Genomic DNA, 23,236 nt, shown 5'->3' with positions numbered 1-23,236 from the left:
GAAGACCAATGGTTACATGCAGCCTATGACCTGAGACTAAAAACAAGCCACTGCTTGGATTCACTGCTGAACAAATATGCATTTTCCACACATTGAGGAACAAGGGCTCTGCTAAATAAAGCTAACGTGGTTTTATGCATAAATGAAATTATTTTCACTTCTAATAGGAGCATTTGGGCCAGCTCCTTTTCCATGAACCCCTGCTAAACAGCAGATGGAGTAGTGCTAGGTCAGATCTAGGAGACGCTCCTTCGTGCGTCAGTTTGTCACCATTTCAATGCTTGTAGTGAAACCTCAAGGACAGAGCAGGATTGATGAGGGCTCTTGGTGAGGAGGGCACCATAACAAGCAACATAAAAGGTGACCAAATGAATAAATTACAGAAGAACCTGCTGGTGGTTTAAGACTTCTTGTCCAAAAGATCTCGGCTGTGTTCACAGTGCTATAGGGATCCCGGTATTCTTGCTGGCTTGAGATAGTATCACAAGAAGATATAGTTGAACAAGTATCAGATATAGCAAGCTCTTCTCACTGGGAACGGATTAGTTTTCATTCTGTTGCTGAAGAATATGTCACAATTTCTTTGCACATTAAAACCACATTTGTGAGTTTGGGCTTAGGCATAAACTTGCTTGTCCTGAGTCTCATTCTTAACAACTGCTTTTATTACTTTTAGTCAGGAGCTCAAGCTGTAGAAGGCAGTGTTTTGATTTTATAGGCTTTTCAATGATGCAAAGAGCATTGGTGAGTAAGGTAGTAATTAGGCAGACTTGTGACAGATCTTTGTCTCTGGTTAGTTTCTGCAACATTGTTATTCGTATACACATTTTACAAGGCGTTCATAGCAAGATGGGTTTGTCTTCTGTGCAATTTGTTAATATGAAGGACAAAGCAAAAAGAGCTATCTGACAGACAAATATAACCTTAAATGGCCTAGCATGTTCAAATAAGTGAATGTTATTTTCCCAGAGGCTGCAAAAGGGCAAACATAAGGGCCTGGAAAGAATACAAGAGTAAGCCACAGAACAAACAAAATTCCTGGATTTGGGTTATAGTGGAACATATGTCAAAATTGCAGATGTTTTTAAGAAATCTGAGAGGAAAAAAGTGAAGTGCTGAATAAAAACTTATAAGCACAATTTTAAAGAAAGATTTTACTTAACTAGCAACTACTTGATGAGAAAATAGTCTACAAGAGTAAACGTGAGAGTACAAAAAAGGAAGGGAGAAAATTATAAGAAGCACGTTACTGCAATTGTACCAGACTGATTTTCTTAGAAGACCTTGCAAACTTCTGTTTATAAGCATTTTTATAGGTCAGGAAGATTCAAATTTTGTCAAGAAAAAGAATTTTGAGTGCTCACATCAAATCTGAAGAATCAGGCTCCTAAGCTAGACTATAAAACAGTATCATAAACAAGAAACATTACACAATTTCCTTTGCCTCTACATAAGAATTACTTGATAAGCACATATTTCATCCTTAATTGGGGCATGCAAACAAAATGAAGTGCATTGAACAAATTAATCCCAAATCTATTTTGTGGAAAACTGAAATCATCTGGAGGAGACAACATAAGAACAAGCACAATGATATTTTGTATGAAGAGATGATCTAAATAAACTGAAGATTGATCTCATATCCCTTGACTCAAAAATTAAAGTTCCTTAGAAGCCAAGATTTTTTTCTTCACAGTAACAGTTGGGAACCAAAGAAAATTTTCATTCAACTACTCTTTTGCCAAGGTTGAAATAATTAACATCCTTTAAATACAACTCTTTATGTAATCCTTGCTTCACAGTACTTGACAGAGTCAGTAAGCTCCAACCCATACTCAGTTATGTGGACAGAATGAAACTCTTAAAACATCAGTAAAATTGATCATATTGAACCCTGAAAGGGACTGCATCTTGCAGGATAAGAAGTAGATTCTTTCAGCAGTTACCAAAATGACATTGTATTCAAAGATGAAAATCTTTGGCTGGCACAGACATTTTTTACCTGTAATCCCTTGGAAGGAAAAGGTATACATTTACTTTTAGGTTGGTGTTGAAATGACATCAGCTAAAGTTGCTTTATTCCCAAATGAAGGCAACACAACACAGATGTCAAAACTGTTCCTTTATACATATCACTCTCTTTGCTCTGCCCAAGTTCTTCAAAATTGTTCTGTGTGGAGATGCTCTTACGTGGGTTAACACGAAAGTTGTTATGACATGTTCACACATAACACACTTTTTGGTTGTTGATGGAAATATAAAAAAGCACATTCATACCAGTGTGAAATATGGCCTTAGAGAATCTTCTTGAAACTGGCAGCAAAAGCAGAGCTCATAACTGAAAGAACTATGATTTGCTATTGAGTCTTGAGGCTCCTCAAAACCAGCAGGGAAAAAACCACTACTTGTTTCATCAGACTATATAAAAATACTTCCTATCTTTACCCCTGAGTAAAGCAACAGCTTAATCATGCAATTGATTGAAACAAGGTATGGTTTTATTTGAAGTACTCAATCCTGTTTCTGTTAAGCTGCTGATTGTTTTCATTGTCTGTGAGAGGGTGCCTTCAGTACAGTCCAGAAAATACATTTACACACTGCTTTTAGCTGCATCAGTTGCTGAAGTCCAGCAAGGCTTTCTGGAAGGCAAAGCAAATTTCTGGCTAAATGGGGTTATAAGCATATTATCACATATCCTCAGGCACAGAGTGATGCTGGTTTTCAAATCACAGTATGCCCCACTACTGATGGCAGTGTTTGTCTTGGGAATGAACACAGCATTATGTCAAGAGACTGAGCTCTTCCAAAGGGTCACTGGGTGGGAATTGCCCTGTGCAACTTCTGTGTCCACACCTCTTGACTCTGTAAAGCCCATGGCTTTTAAGCATGGTGGGAAGGGTGAAGGGGAGATGGAGAAGGGACTATGTCAGTGCTCCGCAGCCAGAAACTTTTCCCCAGTATGAGTCAGCAGGTGGACAGACACAGTAGTGAGTTCTGTCTGCTGGACCCAGCAGTACAACAGTGAATGTTTATACTTTCTCCACACTGTTGACTGGCTTGAAAAATCAGTAACAAAACCAATAGAGTTCACAATTCTTATCCTTATTTTCCAAAACACTTTAGCTGCTGAACTGTTGTGGGTGGGCAGTCAAGGATCTGATGGCTCGACCCAGACACTGCAACCTTCCCAGAGACAGGTCCCCCAAGAGACAACTTTCCAGGGGTCTCAGGCAGTCCTTCAGCTGCAGGATAACCTCAGCAAGGGGCAGAGAGCCCAGCTCTGAGCAGTGATTTCAGCTCTGCCTTGTGAGGTGTGCCCTGGCCAACAGAGGGACAGAGAGACAGGAGCACGGTATAGCAGTTCCACAGTGGTAGCTTATTGCAAATGCAAGTGAACCAGGTGGGAAGAAATGCTGATGTCTGACTCCAGTTCAGAAGGCTGAATGATTTCTTTATTATAACTATGCTATAATACATTAATATACTATTTAAAAGAGATACTAAACTACATATCTACTTTCTAACTACCATATCTAACTCACTCACAACTCGTGACCCTCTCTGAGAGTCCAGCCACAGGTGGATTGGATTGGCCACCAGGCTCAAACAATCCTCACCAGAATCCAATCGAGCAATCACCCCAGGTAAACAATTCTCCAAACACATTCCACATGGGAAAAGCAAGGAGCAGAAATAGAAATGGTTTTCTCTTTCTTTCCTCTGTGCTCCTCTATAAAAAATCCTGAAAGAAAGCAAAAATGTACCTACCACAGTAGCCTTTATTCCAGCACCCTGCAAAGAAGGCCAGTGACAACAGCTCCCTCCTGAACAGGGCAGAAACTGGGCTTTTTATGGGGAAAAGCAGGCGTGCTAAAAAGAGGGGAAAACTAATTGGTTTCAGAGAATCTACGTGGGACCCCAAAGCATGCTGGGTACTCACCATGACCTAGAGGGTTTCTCAGTCCAGGAGGTTTGGGGAGTTCTTCTAGTTTCCCATTCAAGGGATACCTCTCCAAGTGAGAGGCCTGGCCTGCCTATATGTCTCCATACTGAAAAATATCCCATAAGTTACATTTAATAATGAAAAGTTCTCCACACAAGCCTTTAGGCTTTAAAGAATGGGGGAAAAAAAGGCTTAAATTCTGTAGAATAAGTCTCCATTTACTGCAGAAAAAAAAAATCCTCAGTGTATGGATGTACGCTGAGCAAGCAGTAAATTCTTCAACTATGTATTTTTTGGTTTAGTGTTCATTAATATTCCCCATCTGACAGTGGTTTCATCTACAGGTGTGCAAGGGAAAAGTGAATTGTGAGATTTATTTAGTCGAGAAGGGTAAGCTTATAAAGGTCAGCTCATGTAAAGAGGAGATATTACCACATAATTTTACATAATGCTCACTATGAATATCATGCAATAAATAAATAGTATTTCCTAGCTTTTATATAGTAATTTTCACTTACATGTAAAACACAGCTAACTCTTGATTTTGCAGTGCTAACTCCAAGTGCATAAAAGAAAGTAAACAAAGCCAAGATTTGCTCACAAATCCCAGAATAATTGATTTATGATGCAGATTTTCCATGCCCATTTTAAACTAATTTTTTATTCAAAAGATTAAGAAACAAGTTGCTCCATCTACTTGTCTTCTAAGGTAGGTGGGAGATAAAAAAAAAGAGAAAAATAAGCAGCTATCTAAATAGCCAAAAATCCTCGTCAGCATCCTATCTAAAAATCCATTTTATGTCTTTAGTGGCCTAAGAATAGTTTAGTTAAGATGCTTTTACTGAACTGGAACTTGTCTAAAAACGTACAAAATTTACTGAATCATCCTGAAATGTTAAATCACCAAGCTCCTCTCAACATTCACTCTTTTTTCAACTTGGACATATTATTTTCCTACTTCCCTTCTACATGTCCTTTTGATCTCTCTTTCTTTTTGCAATAATGCTCATTTTACTGGAATGGTCTATTATTTCATACTTCATATTTCCCACAGAACAGAGTCAAAGGCTCTATAAAACCAATTAAGTAGGTTGTGACTCTTGGAACACAAATATTTTTAAAGCTTTAAGATATCATATCCATATCTGCTAACTCCTCTTGTTAATCTACCTTATGGAATTGTCTGTTCTTTTAAAGGCAGCACTTTCTCCTTTCCTTGTGATTCCTTTCTCCTTTCCTTGTGATTCACTAGATGTGAAGATCTTCCATAAATCCTCCTCAAGAAGCCTGCGTTAATATTTTCACCCACTGAATTATGATCTTTAATCTTGACATTCACACTTTAAAAGTATCTTCATCTTTCTACATGACAGCAATGCAGAAGTGAACTTTTTCCAAATGAAAAATTACCTTAGAAAATTTACCCTTCCCTACAAATATCTAATCCATGCATGCTAACAAGAATCCTTTTGTTTATTTGTTGTAACAATATAAGCCATTATAAAAACAGAGACAGAAGTAATATAATATTTTGTTTCAGGTAGAAAAGTGGTACCTAAAAGTGAAAATTTCTAAATTCTCCATAATGGTAAGTAATTATCATGGAGCAGTAAATAACAGGGTACACCAATTTATACCAGCTGATTTGTCCTTACTTTGACATGTGGTTCAAATCTGCCTTTATCCCTAAAGATCAGCAAGTTTCTGGGAAACACAGTAATAATGAAAGGTTGCAGCAAAGTAAATTTTTTTTTCACCTCTTCTCAAATGTTTTGTGGGATACTTTCCACTGTAAACACCCAGGTCACAATTTGAAAAGCACATTAAAAGATAACTATAAAGCTCTAACTCACATAAAAGAGATCAGATGCTACAAGAATAAACCTATGTAATTTTTTGAAAGCCTAATTAAAAATAATCTACTGAAGCTGCAGTAGTTATTACTTAGCAAAATAAGAGGAATAAATTAAAAAAATAAGATAAATCTGGGGTCAAGCCAGGCTTATCTTACCAGTTTTTTGAGAGACAATGTGCTAGTGAGGTCCTTCGGTTTGCTGTCTCAGCAGGGGCAGGGGATGAAGAACCACATGGCAGCAAAGACACAGGGATTATTGATGAGGTAGAAACCATGGGAACGCCTGAGAATGGGAATTAGGGCTTCTCCCTGCAAAAAGTTGTTGGGGTTTGGTTGTCTAGAGTTCAATGATGGTGACGATGGTGTTGGGTGTTTATGGGTAAGGATCAGGGGAAAGGCCAGAAAGACAGATGTTATGGTGGGAGTCTGTTATAAGCCATTCAGCCAGGGTGAAGAGGAACACAGAATATTCTACGTGCATCTGGGAAGAGTCCCACTCATAGGGGACTTCATCTTGCCAGATATCTGCTGGAAATACAATACAGCAGAGAGAAAACAATTTAGGAGATCCCTAGGGTGTGTGGAAGAGAACTTCCTGATGCAGCTGGTAAGTGAGCTAACCAGTGAAATCACTCCACTGGACCTGCTGTCCTACTGTTTTATAAAACCCTCTCTTTGGGGCATATTTATAAGTGAAGTATACATGGCAGTGTCAGACAGTTTTTAATTTGCCCTTGTTTAAAATATTTCTAGAGGTATAATCTACAAACTAGTTACAATAGACCATAGGAACAAGTGATTGAAGATATGAGGGTAAATGAAACATGGGCACTTATTTGTAGTGGTTTCTAGGATTAGATTAGCCAGTCTGTTATGCAATGTCCTACACTGTGTTCAAATTTCAATGCCTCAAATGTCCAATTATTTACATAGAAAGGTTCAACTGGTTCTGAAAATGCAGCACAGATACCTCTTGGGTAGAAATAATGTGCACTCAGTTAGGGCCAAAATTTGTGTGATGAAAGTGTTGTACTTTCCATGCCTCTGGAAGTCTTATATATAAGGTACATACTGCATTTACCATGAGATACAAAGCGAGGCATTACCTAAAATTTTAGATTCATGACTGTTTTAAAAACAATATAAATCTCAGTTACCAAGCTGAAAATCACTCAGATCTTCAGTGATACAAGTAAAATATTTAACTTTGTTTATGACAGGGAACAGATCATGTCATCAAAAATAAGAAGTAAATCCTCTTTAACGGGAGAAGCATAGAGAACAAATAGTGAACAAATAGCACTGTGAACAAAAGGGGACTTCTGTTTAAAATCTGATGTGAGTGACTATGACAGCTTTCAGAGCTTTTTGTTGCCTGAGAGAGACAAGCTGTCTGAGGCAACTCCAGAGGACACAAGAGGATCACTGGGGAAGGGTCCCTGTGCCCTGGCTTTGCTCACACTCCTCATTTGCTTCTGGCCAGTGGATGGCAGGCAGGCTGCATCCTGGGATAACAGGCTTTTGGTTTGACTCAGTGGGGGCTTCCTATCGCCTTCCCTTCCTGAAGATCCGACTGATCTCTTGGGGTCCAAGCTGATAAAAAAACAGGCTCAGAATGACTGCCTGTGAGATATGGGGTCAGAAAGAGTGAGTGCACCAGTCTAGATAGGTAATCTCCCATGCCTGAAAACCTTCCAGGAGAAGCACTTGGACAAAATGGAAATTGGAGGAGGAATAAGCCCACACATTACATTATGGACAAATTATACCAAATTACTCCTTTTGTGACAGGATAAAAAGTCTAAATTATACAGGAGAAGCAGTAGCTGTCACATCATCCTGACTTCACTAAGATTTTTGACATCCTGTCCTGTAAAATTAATATAAGCAAGCAAGAAATCAGTCATTAGGGGGCACAAACTGTGCACCTGTGAGGTGGACTCAGGAGTGCTGCACACAGAGGAATTCGTGTAATTGAAAGAAAGGAAAAGGGGTAGGTCATTCAGGATTGTTCAAGCAGTTTCACTTTTGATGCAGCTATCAGATGAAAGCTCTGCTCACAAGACCTCAGGCAGTATTAAATGGAAGGAATTAAATGTTTTGGAAGTGAAAAGCAGACTATGAAATAATGTCGAAAAACTTTTTCATGCATTTGCCACAGGATCCTCCCTTTGCTGTGCACCTTCCTTGCATGTCCTATTATGCCACATCCCTGTAAAGCTTTTCAGCACACTGGACATTTTGAAGAGAACATCAATAAAATATCCACTAGGCATGGTTTAGGATCATGTGCTCACACTTTAGGGAAGGACAGACTAGACATTGTCAAAAATTTACAGCTTTACAATTCGGTTTTTGATCTATTTGAACAAAAGTAACTCCCAAATTGTATTATATGCACAACTGGAGGACACTCCATATAAACACTAGAAGGCATAAACGAAATCACAATGATGGCCAATAAAACAGCTTTTCTCTTTCTCAGGTGGGGAAGTAGTTATTTTTAAATTATCAGATAAAATATATTAATATGTCTAGTGCTTTTAAAACCTCAAGTTACGCTACCTGTCCTTCAGGAATCACACAGTGGCCATTTATATTCCTGGGGAAGCCTTGAGAAGTTCACCAGTTACATATATTCACCCTGCTCCTGAGAAATGTACAAATTAGCTCAAACCCCTCATTTTAAGCTAAACTTCCTACTTCAGCTGGAGCAAAGAGGATTTGATTTAAAGTTGCTGAATATAGCTTTTGCTAATTGGGGTGACTGGCAATGAAAAAGGCCTCCAAGCCCTTGTAGTTTAGGATAATATAAACTCGCACCATCATCAGTTTCAGTTCACTTTTTCATACATTCAGTGCAAAGACTTAGTCCTCCCTCCTTGCCAAAGATGAAATGGATCTCTTGCTCCTCTGGAATGCCAGAAGACTGTGTTTATCAGATTCTTAGGTCTAAGCTTCTATTGATAGGTGCATGAGAGTAGGTTGGAATTGATTTCATACAGTCACCCAGAAATGAAACAAGTAAACATGCAATTTTAGGGGTCAGCTCCATGTAATGGAACTCATGGAAATCACAGAGTCTCCACCAGTATAAATACATGGAAGGGTTTGCAAGAAAGTGTTAAATCAGCAGGAATTAAATTCTATCCCTCCCCCAAGCCACAGAACTTTGATTTTTAAAGATAGAAAACTACCTACAATGGGAGCTGCACAAAAATAGATGCTCTCTGGTAAACAGTAGGAGTCACTTCAGAAGGAATCCTCTGGTTAGAAAAAACAAATGACAAGATGTTGCTTAATTAATGTAGGTATCTGGGAAGTGACAAGAAATACCATAGTCTTTCATATCTGAGACTTTGGACAGATTTCATTATTATTTATCTCTCAGGGGACATCACATCCACTGTTCTTCTGGAGCATGCCTACACTGACCACTCATCCAGTCTTGCAAGTTGCACTCTCACAAACTGAAATCTTTTTGAGGCAATGTATTTCCCTGAGTTTAAACATGATTTAATTCCTTGATTTGCTTTCCTTCCTAAGGGCCACCTATCAGTGCTTGAATTCTTATCTGTCCTCTACAGTCTCTTTAGCTCTTTCATAGTGCTAAAGCCTCAACTTTTTTCCAGTGAAAAAACATCTTTGTCTCTATTGATTAAAGTTCACTATATACGAGTTTTATTCCTATTTCAAATATTTCTGAATGTTACTCTTTGGTTACATTTGACTAAGTACTGTACAAGTACACAAGACAAAAAAAGGCAAAGCAACCATGGGTGCTTTGAGTCTCAACTCTTCCATATTGTTTTTTTACCAAAAACTGCTTTTTTTTTTTCCGCACACATTTTCAACTCTGCAGAGAATGCAATTATGTGTTGAGAATCTTTCATCTATTATTTTAATACACACAAACTTTGATCCAAACATAGTGGCAAAATGTTTTAGCTCACTGTGTTTCCCTCGTTTGGCCAATGTTGCAGTAACAATTTAAAGGGCTGCTGCTTCATTACACTAGGACACAGCCCAGAAGTTTGCCTTTGATTTTTCTCTATTTGGAACAATCTGGAGCAGATTTCAAAGCCCACTGAAGAGTAACAAGAACATCAAGTCATATATCAGGGAATAGACAGGGAATAGACAGGGAATAGACATATCAGTACTGGGAAACACTGCATCTGCAAGCCAGCCCCGTGCTGGACATTCACATAGGCAGTTCACAGAAGCTGCTCACTGAACAGGTGGAGTTCAATGGCCTGATACTGGAAATCCTGTCCATTAACCCTTTGGCTGTTTTTGGGGCACATGAAGTACACACAGATAAATCATCAGGGAAACAGAGAGGACTGCAAACCTGCTGTACAGCTCTCCCGCTCCTTGCTACTGCATGATTTCCTACAATGAATTTTAGTCACCTAGGCCAGACGGTCATGAGGCAGAGGATAGGAGAGATCAGAGTGAGCAGGGGGGGTTAAGAATGGGGAATTGAAGAGGGTTCCACAGAGAGCCGGCCAGAATAACGACACTCAAACCAATATGGCTAGATGTCATCCTCCTTTATTGTCTAATTTATCCATATTTTATACCTTATTGCCTCACATAATACAATAGCTAATTAACATTCATTGGCTAACGTAATATGATTACGTACACAAGTCACTTATTGATTGGCTGTTACTACAAGCATCTGATCAGGTTATAGTACGTGACAGTTTTCAGCATCCAGCATTGACTATTGTATTCATACAAAGCTTATTGTCTTTCCAAGGATGTCCTAAATACTTCTAAAGTGACTAAAGTAACTGTGTAATCTGCAGGCCAGGGTTGTCCAGTGTCTGCAAAGAAATAACACCAAGGTTATCACACCCTTGTTCCATGAGAAATTCCTCTACAGGGAATCTCCATTCCTACGCATGTTGAACATTTCTGTGTCCCTTGTGGCCCCAGTGAAAGCAAAGGCACAGCATTCAGAGGCAGCTGCTGCTCCTGAATAACAGGTGCTCTGGGGAGAGGTAAGAGGTAACAGATGGGGAACACCACTGGTCTGAGGACAATAAACTACTGTAAAGCCCAGGTCTGAGATGAAAACTGACCAATTATGATGGTAAATTTCAAACCACCACCTTTTCATCAACTAGTCAAAATTTTGCCAGTTCCCAGAGCATTCACTCGTTCTGTACATAGTGTGCCATATATTAAGATTACCTACAGAAAGCACATTGATTTTTTTCATGTAAAGGAGTGATACTGTGGGGTGTAGTGGGAGTTTAAAATGCCACAAGTGTCATAATAGAGTGTCAAATATTCTCTTAATATACCCTAGAAGTCTGAAAGCAATGTGCAAAACTAAAGACAACTTTGAATTTGGAATGACTCCTAATTTAAACTAGTTGGAGAAATCCATTTCCTCCCTTTTGACTAAATACACTGTGTTGTGCAGTCTCTTAAATTTTTAGAGTTTAATATACATTCTGTCTATGTGGTAGCTAAATATCTTGCTTTCTCTGTTTATACAGAAATTGGTTTTCAAGAAGTGTTTTATACTTCTGTCACAAAAGCTCTGATCATTAAAGAGACAGTTGATTACAGCATAAAGCATAAGACAAGAAATTTGATACAAATGTCACGGTTATTTTACTTCAGTATTAAAGAAGCAAAAAGGGAAATTATCTTGATGGAATGCACATTATTACTCAGTTGCATTCCTCTTTCATCTCTCCAGTTTATTAATCTCTCTCATGTTATTCTTTCTAGTAGGACATATTTGCATCCTCATACAAGTCAGGATCAAATTTTCCTGTGTTCCTTAAAGCTTCAACTGCACATGTGAGCCAGAAAGCAGGCTGCTGACCTCAGAGACGGTGTCTACATGAACTGAGACTGTGAGATTTTGGAAAAATGTTTTAACAAATTGTTAGCTGAGAGGAAAAGAATCCACCCCACCTCTCCCAAGAGACTCAGTTCCATCATTATAATGTAAAATTTTGACCCTTCAGCTTTCTGTTCTGGAATTTCAGTTGAGAAACACTTAGAAAATGCTTGTCTAGAAAAAAAAAATTGACCAACACATATTTTGGATGTTGTGCTTTATGCTGCATAAAGGTGCTGCTTTCAGGGGAGGATTTTGAGCTACAGATCCTGGTTGGAGGCAGTACCAGTGCAGCCAAGGGCATTTAAACCCTCAAAGGCTCTTGCCAGCCCTGCTACTCGTCTAATTTAGGCCTTGCTCTGTTCAGCATGGGCAACCTAACAGGGAAATGTGCCTGCTTCCCCAAGGCACTGCTGTGGGCTCCAGCTAGCCAGTGTAGAAGGTGTCCAGTCATCTGAGGTCAAGTAGCACAGCACCTAATTTCAAAGAAGCACTTGAGTTCTGTACCTGTAGGAACTATCTTGGAATGTTAGGATTAGAGTCATCAATGGTTTTGTGGATTTGGCATGTAGTTCCCTGCATCAGAAAGTGTGAACTGCAAGAGCTTTGTGGTCTGGCTGCTCCACTCAAGTCTGATTAACACAGAGAGAGATAACACAAGTATAATGTGAGAGAACATCTATAGTGAAGGGATTACTTTTGGGATATTAGCCAGCTTTTCTTTTATTTATAGTGAACTTTAATAATTTTTTTTTTATAATTAATTTATATGCAGAATTTTCCTATCATGCAATTTGAAGAGCAACTTTCTTAGAAAAAATTGTAGGCTGGAATACTGCAAATATTTTGTCTAAATATGTGACATACTTATATTTATTTTATGTGACTTATGATATAAGTACTGTTAGGTACTTGCTCACCTGGTACTTAAGATTATATGCTCCTAACACAACTCCAACTAAGAGCTGATCAATTCCCTGTGTTAACTTTTTTACAGATTCAGAAACATATTTCTACATATTTTATGCATTAAATGCTTTTCCCTTTGTTTTGCTTTTGCTGACTTAGCATCTGATCTGGTTTTGCCTCGAAACACTGTATCTTTAAATAGGAATAGCTCATTCTTAGTGGCAATAGTTGATAAATTATAACATGCCAGAAATATTGTGCATGCTTCTGAAAGGCGTATTAACAATGTCTCTCCAGATGAGCCCAGAAATTAAGTACCAGTTTTGCAATGCCTGTTTTTAATAAGCAATCTGAAGAGTCTATAATTTAGGGAACATTGCAATTTAGTGTGAAAAAAAGAGAGACAGATTATAGCCCTGTAGGAGCCATTAGGCAGAATTTGCCTAGATTTTCAGAGGGTAAACATTCCCACCTATTAACATGTTTAGGGCATTATATGTTCTATTACAGGAGTAACTGCTCCATCAAACTATTTCAGTCCTGAATATTGGTATGTGTGGTTACAGCACTGGTGCAGAACAGATACCAAATTCAGTTATGTGTATGAATATGATAATTTCCAGAAATGCACCTTCCTACCTTATCTGAAAGACAGATTGATGTGAGTCCCTCATTATACAAGCTCCCCTCTGTCCTGTCCTTCTCAGTATTAAGGCACTCTGCTCCTGGCCTCTATCACTAGAATCAAGGCTCACCTTTGCTAAACCACCATGGAGTAATGGTGAAGGCTGCTGGGATGACTGGGATGTGACTTTTCAGAGGCAGAAGGCTGTTTCCCCTGGAAATACCTCCTCTGGCTGCCACACTGGCAAAGGTGGAGGGAGTCAAAATTGTACATACTTATCAGCTCTTTATATCCACCCTGTTACCTAGAGGAAGAAAACAGTTCCTTCATTTTCCTATGCAGAAATTCATAGGGTTGATAATTGATGGTGTAGTAGTTCAGCCCTGGAGCAAAAATTCAAAGACAGCAGGCATATTATAACCAAAAAAAAGTACTTTGGAAGAGATACATTTTAAATTGCAATTATTATCTTTTGCATGTGCCTGTATATTTGGGTTCAGGTTTGCTAAAAGTTTTGGAATTAATTTAAAGAAAATTAAATCATTATAGAGCATTATGTCTTATCAGAGCCGATAACTTACCAGTGAAGGTCTTAATTTCAAGACCTTTTATTAAAATGACTGATACTAAGACAGTAGATGAGAAGAGTGTAGTGCATTCCCTTCTTTAAACATTCAGAAATTTTGCAAGGAAGTTGGATTTGGGCTGAGTCAGCTGGGGCCATCCTACAGGGGGTCTCTTTTTGCTAGAACTACTGGTTTTTGTACACCCATCCGATCACATAGACTGATCTGGAAAAGCCTTCTTCCCTCCCATTTCCTCACTCCTGCTCCTTTTGCAAGACTTCCTCTCCTGGTGTTCAGCAACAGAATTAACACCAATTCCAGAGGAATTCCACGAGAATATAGGCAGACTTTTAGGAAGAGAGAAACCACAAACTTGTTGGTGAGAGTCACGCAGTTGCACAAAACATTTGGGTAATGTTGCTTCAAACCAGGATGGTCATGTGTGAGTTTTCAGTTTTCCTGCTTTATTTCCAAAATGACAGTCATGCATCTGTTTTTACTTTACTGTTTGCATTCACATTCTTTGTCACTGCACTTAAAACACTAAGTTACAATTTAGTTGCTTCTTAGTGAGAATAATTGCCAGTATCTTGCCAAACAGCCTGTTTCCACTAAAAATTAAACTTGCATAAATTAGAAAGACACATTTTCCTTTTGATAATCTGAGAATAATTTCTGCTATAAATGGTATAGCGAGTAGATGTTTATAAAATGTCTCCTGTGTAATAAGGAGCACAATTTTTGTGTAATTAAGAGAATGAATGAGAGTTAAATTTTGAGGGAGTGCTGGTGGTATTGCCACCCTACTGTAATATAATATATACTGACACTTGCATTACTTTTATATAAAACTAATGTAAATTTTAGGAATAGTTTTTTATATTAAGCTAGAAATATATTCTAAACTTCAGCAATGCCAGCAAACCGCAGTGCTTAAAGAAAGAACAAACCCAGAGAGATAGTTAAAAAAAAACACTATATGCAATGATTCCATTTTGCTGTGTTCAAAGGAAATTGTTGGGAAAGCAAGTTATTCTTTCCCTATTCTCACATTATTAGTTAATACCTCAGTCTTTGGGTGCTTGTTTTTGTCTGTTTGCTTATAAATTTCTCCTAGTTTAGGAAATTCTGTCAAATTTAGCATAGCATAGCAAAATTATCACATCAAAGAGAAAAAAATGGAAAACGCTCCATTTTGTTTCAGATTTAAACACTGGAAAATATGAGATACCTTGGAGTCCAAGTACATACATGTAATCACATGTACACTTGATATAATTTACTCTCACTCTTTGAACTGGAGTGAGATGAAGAAACAGGTGTTTCTGACCACTCTTGCCTGAAAATAAGTGCTCTTATCACAAGACAGTTAATAAATGGATATGTTTCTTTGCTTTAAATATTTATCCAAGCTGATGTTTTTCCTGCAATGCTGGTACTTCTTTTCATAATCTGTCACTAGCCATGGAAAGTCTGTATTTTTATTTTCACTTTCAAATCCTGCCCTGGTTTCTAACAGCTGCCAGGTGAAGCGGATTTCATCTCTCATGTCTGTTCACCTGCTTAAAAAGTGACATTCACAGCCTGCATTGAGGCAAAGTACCAGGAACACAAGTTGCTGCTTTTCTGGAGGCACAGATAAGGTATCATGTGAGAGAGCCAAGAGTCCCTGACAAGCACAAAATTGTGAGTTCTGCAATTTTTTTTTGTTTGTGTTTGGTTTTTGTGTTTTTTTTGGTTTTTTTTCTTTTTGTTTGAGGTGGTTTTTTTTTTTTTTTTTTTTTTTTTGTTTTTTTTTTTTTTTAGTTCTTTGCAGTAGCAGTTACGGCAAGTAACTACCCATGCAGGTAATTAATGTGATGCCATTTCATTCCAGTGCCTTCTCTGCAGAATGGATGTTGGACCCAAATGCTGGACCACAGCACACCAGGGTGTTAAGAAATGGCAGCCAGCTGTCCCACACAATGCATTTTTTATGTAGCCACCTGTAACTACTCTCTGGAAACATTCAGTCCCAGGTCCTGTTTCTCTCACTTGTACAACAGCTGTTTAAGATACAGAAGTCATATTAATGTTCATAAATAGATTTTTTAAAATCTTTCTGTAATAGAATATGCCAGCACAGTGAACTAACTGGTATTGTCTTATACGTAGTGTTCCTGAAAAAAACATTATTTCACTGAGAAACAAGAAGGAAATGCCCAGCTCCAAAAACTCATCTCTTCTTTAGCAAGGAGTCAGAGTAATTTCTAAAACCCTGTCCTTTAGCTGCAGAATATTTTTACCACCTCTTAGTGTGACATGCACAGAATATCAACCAGCATCCAGAACAGCATAGCTGAGGATATAAAAAAGGTTGCACAGAGTTCAAGAACTGTTTTCACTGCTGCCTCTCGAATGCATGAACCTTACATAGGTAAGTGATGGTTCCTGGAAACCTGACAGTACTCCTGGGGAGCTGCTAAGCCTCATCTTCCAGACATTCAAGTTTGTCTCAAGGAACAAAAGTATTTTTATGATGAGGTGTCTAGGCAGGACTTTAGGCGTACAGCTGCCATTCCTGGTGATTATTACAGACACTAAACCTCCACTTTTCTTTACAGCTAAAAATCTACAACTTTGTATTTCAATGCAATTTGCAGATTATTCAGCTAAAAATCTACAACTTTGTATTTCAATGCAATTTGCAGATTATTCTTTTCAGCTCCATTATAAGAATACTTTTCTGCTGGCCTATTGTTCCACAGCACACCAGATGGAGAAGCCTTTTGGAGAAGCTCTTCTCTGTCCTCATAACCTTCTTCCATGGCTTCTTGGTGTTGTCCTGAAAGGCTGCTGCATTTTCCCCCCTAAGGCAGCTGCGCCAGTAAAAAAACACTGTTCTGGTTGGAAAGAGGAGGAGTCACAGCACAAAGCTGCAGTGTCTGCTTCCAAGGTAGGCAACTCTGCTGAGCCCTGTTCAGGAGTTTACTCTTAAGCTACAAGGTCCACCAACAAGGCCACAAACCATGACCCTTCTTCCCTTTAGGGAAGGCTAAACTGGAATGTCCAGTAAGGTCCATGCTTCAGAGAGCAATCAGTCAGCTGCCTTTCATGTTTGGCACTCACTTGCCTGCCTTCTAAATTGTAAGCGTATGTATTCCCGCAGACTTTTTGTTTTGTTTTATTTTGTTTAGGTTTTTTTCCCCCACATTTGAAAGTTGCTTGGAAATGGCAGCAGGAAATCTCTGCTGTCTGCTCTTTGTCATGAGAATAATTTCCACCTTATTAGGTACAAATTTGTTTATATAACAACTGAAAGTAAAACAGAATGGAGGAGGGGGTGGAGCATTCGCTGCTGTCACTTATGCAAACCTTATCCTAACTTGTGTGTTCTGTCGACTTGCTGCTCAACACTCCGAGACTTGTGAGTATTTCACAACTTCTGGCATCCTCTTGTTTTCTTTTTTTCTTCTTTATAAAGAGCTTAGCTCTTGGAGCTTAGCTTCAAATTATTAAATGCTTTTAAAAACTGTCTAATAAGATTTCTTATGAAAGACATAGTTTAAGTATTGTATTTAACCTCGCACTTGGCACCTGTTTCTCTGTTTCTGCTGTGTTAGAGAAACAGCAAACAGAGAAAACTGGTGCTAGCCCGTGAAAATTTGTCATTGTTTGCTAACAAATTCACTCAGCAAAAATTAAGAGAAAACAAAGCTAGTGCTCTGAGCCTGGTTAATATAGCAAGGACAGAGGCAAAAATGTGGGAGAAAAGTTATTTACTTCTTAGTGTATACAGTTGAAAGAGCATTAAATGCAGGCAGAGAACAGAAAATCTGCAGTCAGTGGAATCTTACTTAAAACAGTGACAGAGTTTCTGTAGATGATAGCAGTGTAATAGAGAGATTTTAGTCAGTAGTAAACAAAAGTAAATATATTCACTGGTGAGTCTTGTTAAAAATAACACTTTCTACCTAGTCATAGAATCATAGATTCATATAGGTTGGAAAAGAGGGAAAGATGTGGAGAACAGAAATTTTTCACAGATTGTATTGTCACAGCCTGCAAAATTATGTCTGTTTAAGTCTAATAGGAAATTCTCCTTCCTGTGCACAACCACTGTCTTGCGATTCCTTCTGTGTAAAGATATTTTTAGGCAACTTACTTTTAAGAGAGTCTTATACTGTGGAAAAAACTCCTGATGACAATTATCACAGCATGTTTGGCTATACTTTCCCTGTAGTACATAGTGAAGTGCTTCCTTTGTCTCTAGGGATGTTTCTTTCTATTTACAGTTGGAAATTAATTTGGCATGTATCACTTAAAAGGAAATGTTCAACCAAACATTTGTTAAACCAAACCGCGTGGTTATTTTGTCTTGGAAGAAGATAATTACAGATTAACATAGTCTAAACAAACACCATTTATAGCTCAATAGAGGTGTTAAATTTGGGAGTCTACTGGGCTGTTTGAAGCTTAGGCTGACTTTATAGGGGTGCCCTGCACCAGAGGGCAGCAGTGGGCAACCCCTGGTCCAGGGATGAGCTCTCTGGGAATGGGGTTATCCAGGGGTGTGAGAGAGACAAACTGCTGGAACTGCATCTCAAAACAGGCCCTGCATGACACAGGGGATTTCTGGTTCTCTCTCTGCCTGGCAGAGCACACTGACTTAAGGGATGGAGGAATGTTGATAGGCTTCTGCACATCTCATCTGTGACTGCCCCAGCACCCCAGGTGACCTGGCACATGAGGGGGGAGGCTCTGCAACTGTAATGGAACAATAATGAGGAGGATGGTCCATCTGACTTGGAGGTGTCCCTAAAGTTAATTCAGCCTTGTGTCAAAATTACTTCCATAAAGAGAAAAAAAGACAGATTGATGTCATAGAAGATCCTTTCTGAAGGGAGCAGACCATATATAGACCAAGCAGGCTTCTTCAGGAAGTCTGCATCCTTCCTGGGGCCTGAGTTAAAGATGTGAAGTGAAAGTGTCGTCCTGTGGCACAACCCTCTGGTTATTATCCATTTTCTGTTTTTTCTGGTAGGCAGTGATGAAGTTGCAACAAGAAGTTCAAGGGCAATTAAGAGACTTCAGGGTCTTGGGATGACTTTTAAGGGATCAGGAGCACAATTGTCGCTCTCCTCTATTCATCCTGTTGCAGGGAAGGAATGGTACAATCCAGCAGACCAATACCTGGCTCCAAGCCTGGTGTCACCTGCAGAATTTAGGGATTTTGATCATTATTTTTTCTACTTAAGACCAGACCTTCTGGCAATGGATGGGGTACACCTGTCCAAAAGGAGGAAAAGGGTCTTTGCACAGAAATTGGCAGGGCTTATCAAAACAACTTTCAAATAAAATAGGGGAAATGTTAAAACCAGGCTCACTAGAGGCAAACTTGAAGGAAGCCCACCAGTTTTTGAATGACTATGTTCTAGTGAGTTCCCTCTATCCGCCACTGAAGGCAGGGGATGGAGATGCATATGGCAAAAAAGACGCAAAGGTCAGTGATGTTTTAGAAACCGTGGAAGCACCTGAGAATGGTCGTGTGGGAATTAGAGTTTCTCTCCCCAAGGAGGTGGTGGAATGAGCAGCTCAACTGAACAAACATGAGCAAACAGGAGGTTAAGCAGAAAGAAAATTAGGAGGGCCAAAGCCCAATTGCAGCTTAATCTGGCTACTGCCCTTAAAGACACACAAAAAAATTTCAGCAACGGGACCAGGCCTGTCAGCCTGACTATGCTGCTAGGGAAGGTCATGGAGCAGCTCATCTTGAGTGCTATCCTGTAGCAAGCACAGAACAACCAGACAATCAGGCCCAGTCAGCAAGGGCATAAGGCAAGTCCTGCTTGTCTTATCTGATTCCTCTCCACAACATTCTTCTGAAGAAACTGGATAGTCGTGGGTTGAACTGGTGTACTCTTTGCTGGGTGAAAAACTGGCTGGTTACCCAAGCCCAGAATGATGGTGAATGGAATTAAGTACAGCTGGCAGCCAGTCACCAGTGGTGTTCTCCAGGGCTCAGTGCTGGGGCCAGCCCTGATGAGTATCTTTATCAATGATCTGGATAAAGGTGTCAAGTACACCTTCAGTCAGTTTGCAGATGACAAGTTGGGTGGAAGTGCTGACCTCCAGGAGGGTAGGAAGGCTCTGCAGAGATCTGGACAGGCTGGATCGAGGGACCAAGGAAAACTGTTTGGGTTTCAGCAAGGCCAAGTGCAAAAGTTCAACCTCACGCAATGCTACAGACTTGGGGCAGAGTGGCTGGAAAACTACCCAGCGGAAAAGGACCTGGGAGTGCTGGCCAACAGCAGCTGAACATGATCCCAGCTGTGCCCAGGTGGCCTAGAAGGCCAGTGGCATCCTGGCCTGGATCAGCAGTAGTGTGGCCAGCAGGACCAGGGCAGTGATTGTCCCCCTGTGTTCAGCACTGCTGAGGCCACACCTCAAGTGCTGTGTCCAGCTCTGGGCTCCTCACTGCAAAAAAGACACTGAGGTGCTGGAGTGTGTCTAGAGAAGGGCAATGGAGCTGGGAAGAGTCTGGAGCACAAGTCCTGGAGCAGCTGAGGGAGCTGGGGGTATTTAGTCTAGAGAAATGGAGGCTTGGGCGTGACCATATCGCTCTCTACAAGCCCCTGAAATGAGCTTGGAGACAGGTGGAGATTGATCTTTTTTCCCCAAGTAACAAGTGATAAGACAAGATGAAATAGCCACAAGTTGTACCAGGGAAGGTTCAGACTGCGTAATACAAAAGGTTTCTTCACCTAAAGAGTGCTCAAGCATTGGAACAGGCTGTTCAGGGAAGTGGTAGAGTTACCAACACTGAAGATCTTTAAAGGACACAAAGGTGTGGTGCTCGGGTTAATGTCTGGACTCAATGATCTTAAAGGTCTTTTCCAACCTAAACAATTCTATGATGCCACTATGAATGCATTATGTCTTGCTGTCATTATGAATGTTTGAATTCACTGGGAAAAATAAGATTATGGTCAGATCCTGAGGAGAGAAGACAAAGGACTCTGCATGATTCAATGTGAATCAAGCAAAAGCCGTTTATTGTGCTTCTAAACATTGTTTATATTTACTTCTTATCTTGGTCTACACAGTCATGCATTGTTTGATTGGTAGCTCTGCTTTGTCCACGAGGCAAGCACGCATCTCTTTCTTAATCTAATTGGTAGATGCTGTAAGCGTCATCTTACTCGGCTTGACACCCCTTTGTCTGTCAGCAACTTTTCCGCTTCTTCTTTCTTCTTGCAACATCAGCTTTTTTATCCACAAAGATGACCTTGTTCTTTAGTTCCAGAAGGTTAGGCTGGTTCATTTAGTACATGTCCATTTTCCTGTAAATATATGATCCTACAAGATCCATTCTAAGCCTGCCTAAGAGTTCACTGAAAATAGAGAAGGGTCACAGGGGGCAGAGGTACAGGCTGATATGGAGTAGTTGGGAAGTATGGATAATATAATGCTAGATTTTTTCTTATGAGTGAAAAGTTCATCCTCAGTTTGCAGTATCTTTCATGCCATGGACAGTGATACATTTGACACAAACCTCCCAGTGTCAGGTTCAGGGTTCTGCCAGAACAACAGTTCCCTTTTCTGTGCTCAGAGTTCAGCTTGTGCAGCCAGCACAGCAGGGAGAAAGGCAGTCTGGAACAGCTCGCTATGAGACATTCCGTTCTATCCAAACTGTGGTTTGTGACTCAGGGTGGGTCACTGCTTTGCAGGCCAGCACAGTGCTGCTGCTTGCAGGGATCAGGGAAGCACAGCAGCCCATACCCAGTTTTTGGAACAAACTTGTTAGTCTGCACAAAAGTACAGATTTTATTCCTCCTGCTTTTTTACATGACTCAGTCGTGTTGCTATACTCTCTATTTTAACACTGCACCATTACTAGGAGCTAAAACTCAGAAGAGTGAATACTCATGCATTCCTGATTTTTGGGGTTTTTTTGAGGCTTTTCTGCACACTTAAACAGTCATAATGAAAGATAGTGACTTTAAAGGTTATTTTAACTACAGGACTGTAATTCGCTGCCAATTCTCATTATTATAATACATTCCCAATTCTCTACACCAAATTGCTAGACAATTTGGTACCAAGTGCTAGGCAAAACAAGAACATCCCAAACATGTCTATTTGCTTTCCATGCATGCTAAAATTTTTCTAATTTTCAAAAGTATTTTTAAAATAACTGCTTAGAAATGGAGAGAGGAAATCCCTACTCTCAGTTACTTATTATCAGCTACTGATTTATCAGAGAAACATTTATGAAGCAAAATCTCATTTTCTTTAGAAGCTCCCAAATTTAAAGACATTTTCTCACTCAGCTGAGGTGTCTGATTCCCATTTTACAGGTTTTGATAGGACAGAAATTCATTCCAAGAATGAATGCTGCCATATTAACAAACAAGGTGATAGAGTTTGTCTCTGCAAAGAGCAAACTCTAGTGGAAAGCACTATTAGTAGTTCCTTATGGGAATGTATGCTCAGAACTCCTTTTTGAGCTAATGTTTAATGGGACAGAACCATGTTGAAGGCCCCTGATACCTACACAGACAGATTACTCATTCACAGAGGAAAGGACTTCTGGTTTCATATCATTGATCCCATACCAGTTTACCTTCTCACTGCCTCTGTGCCAAACAGAGAAGGTTCCTGCATACTGGAGGTTCCTCTGCTCTTGCTGGTCCAGTGCTGTTCCCAAGATGGGTCTTGTGATCCTGTGCTCAGAATCACAGAATCACACAGAATGACTAGGTTGGGAGAGACCTTCAAGATCATCAAGTCCATCCCATGCCCTAAACACCTCAACTAAACCATGGCACTGAGTACCATATCCAGTATTTTTTTGAACACACCCAGGGATGGTGACTCCACCACCTTGCCAGGCAGTCCATTCCAATATTTTATCACTCTTTCTGTGAAACACTTCTTCCTAATATCCAACCTATATTTCCCATGACGTAGCTTGAGACTGTGTCCTCACGTTCTGACATTTGTTGCCTGGAGAAAGAGACCAATCCCCACCTGACCACAACCACCTTTCAGGAAGTTGTAGAGAGTGACAAGGTCACCTCTGATTCTCCTTTTCTCCAGGCTAAACAACCCCAGCTCCCTCAGTTGTTCCTCACAGGACTTGTGTTCCAAGCCCCTCACCAGCCTTGTCTCTCTTCTCTAGACACGCTCAAGCGTCTCAATGCCCTTCCAAAACTGAGGGGCCAGAACTGGACACAGCACTCAAGGTGTGCCCTCACCAGTGCTGAGTACAGGGGGAGAATGACCTCCCTGCTCCTGCTGGTCACACCATTCCTGATTCCTGAAGGTTAGACCAGAAGAGAAAGGCATTTCATCCAAGCTGCCTGTATTTTATCAGTGTAAACAGAGATCCCACTTGGCCAGGGCTGAGTGTCACCTTTGAGATAATATTCTTCTCTCTGAGAAGTCTGGTCTAGGATTTCCTCCACATCCTTTAACTGACCTGGGG

General features: G+C 39.9%; 1 protein-coding gene across 5 annotated transcripts in view; it reads left to right on the top strand.

Moving 5' to 3' along the window:
- Window positions 1-15,310: 15,310 nt before the first annotated feature.
- The window catches only part of IL15 (interleukin 15), a 45,196-nt gene continuing 37,270 nt past the window's right edge, over window positions 15,311-23,236 (top strand). Inside the window, exon 1 of one of the 5 annotated variants that reach the window (XM_068188040.1) lies at window positions 15,311-15,453. The gene's annotated coding sequence lies outside the window, so the exon portion shown is untranslated. Of the gene's footprint in view, window positions 15,454-16,524; window positions 17,174-23,236 lie in introns of those variants that run through there. The other 4 variants (XM_068188041.1, XR_010998375.1, XM_068188042.1 and 1 more) reach the window with 4 other exon arrangements.

The sequence above is a fragment of the Anomalospiza imberbis genome, chromosome 4 (genome assembly GCF_031753505.1).
Source record: "Anomalospiza imberbis isolate Cuckoo-Finch-1a 21T00152 chromosome 4, ASM3175350v1, whole genome shotgun sequence".
Classification (NCBI taxonomy): Eukaryota; Metazoa; Chordata; class Aves; order Passeriformes; family Viduidae; genus Anomalospiza; species Anomalospiza imberbis.
Note: the sequence above shows the minus strand (reverse complement) of the source record. Positions and strands in the feature narration are given on the sequence as shown.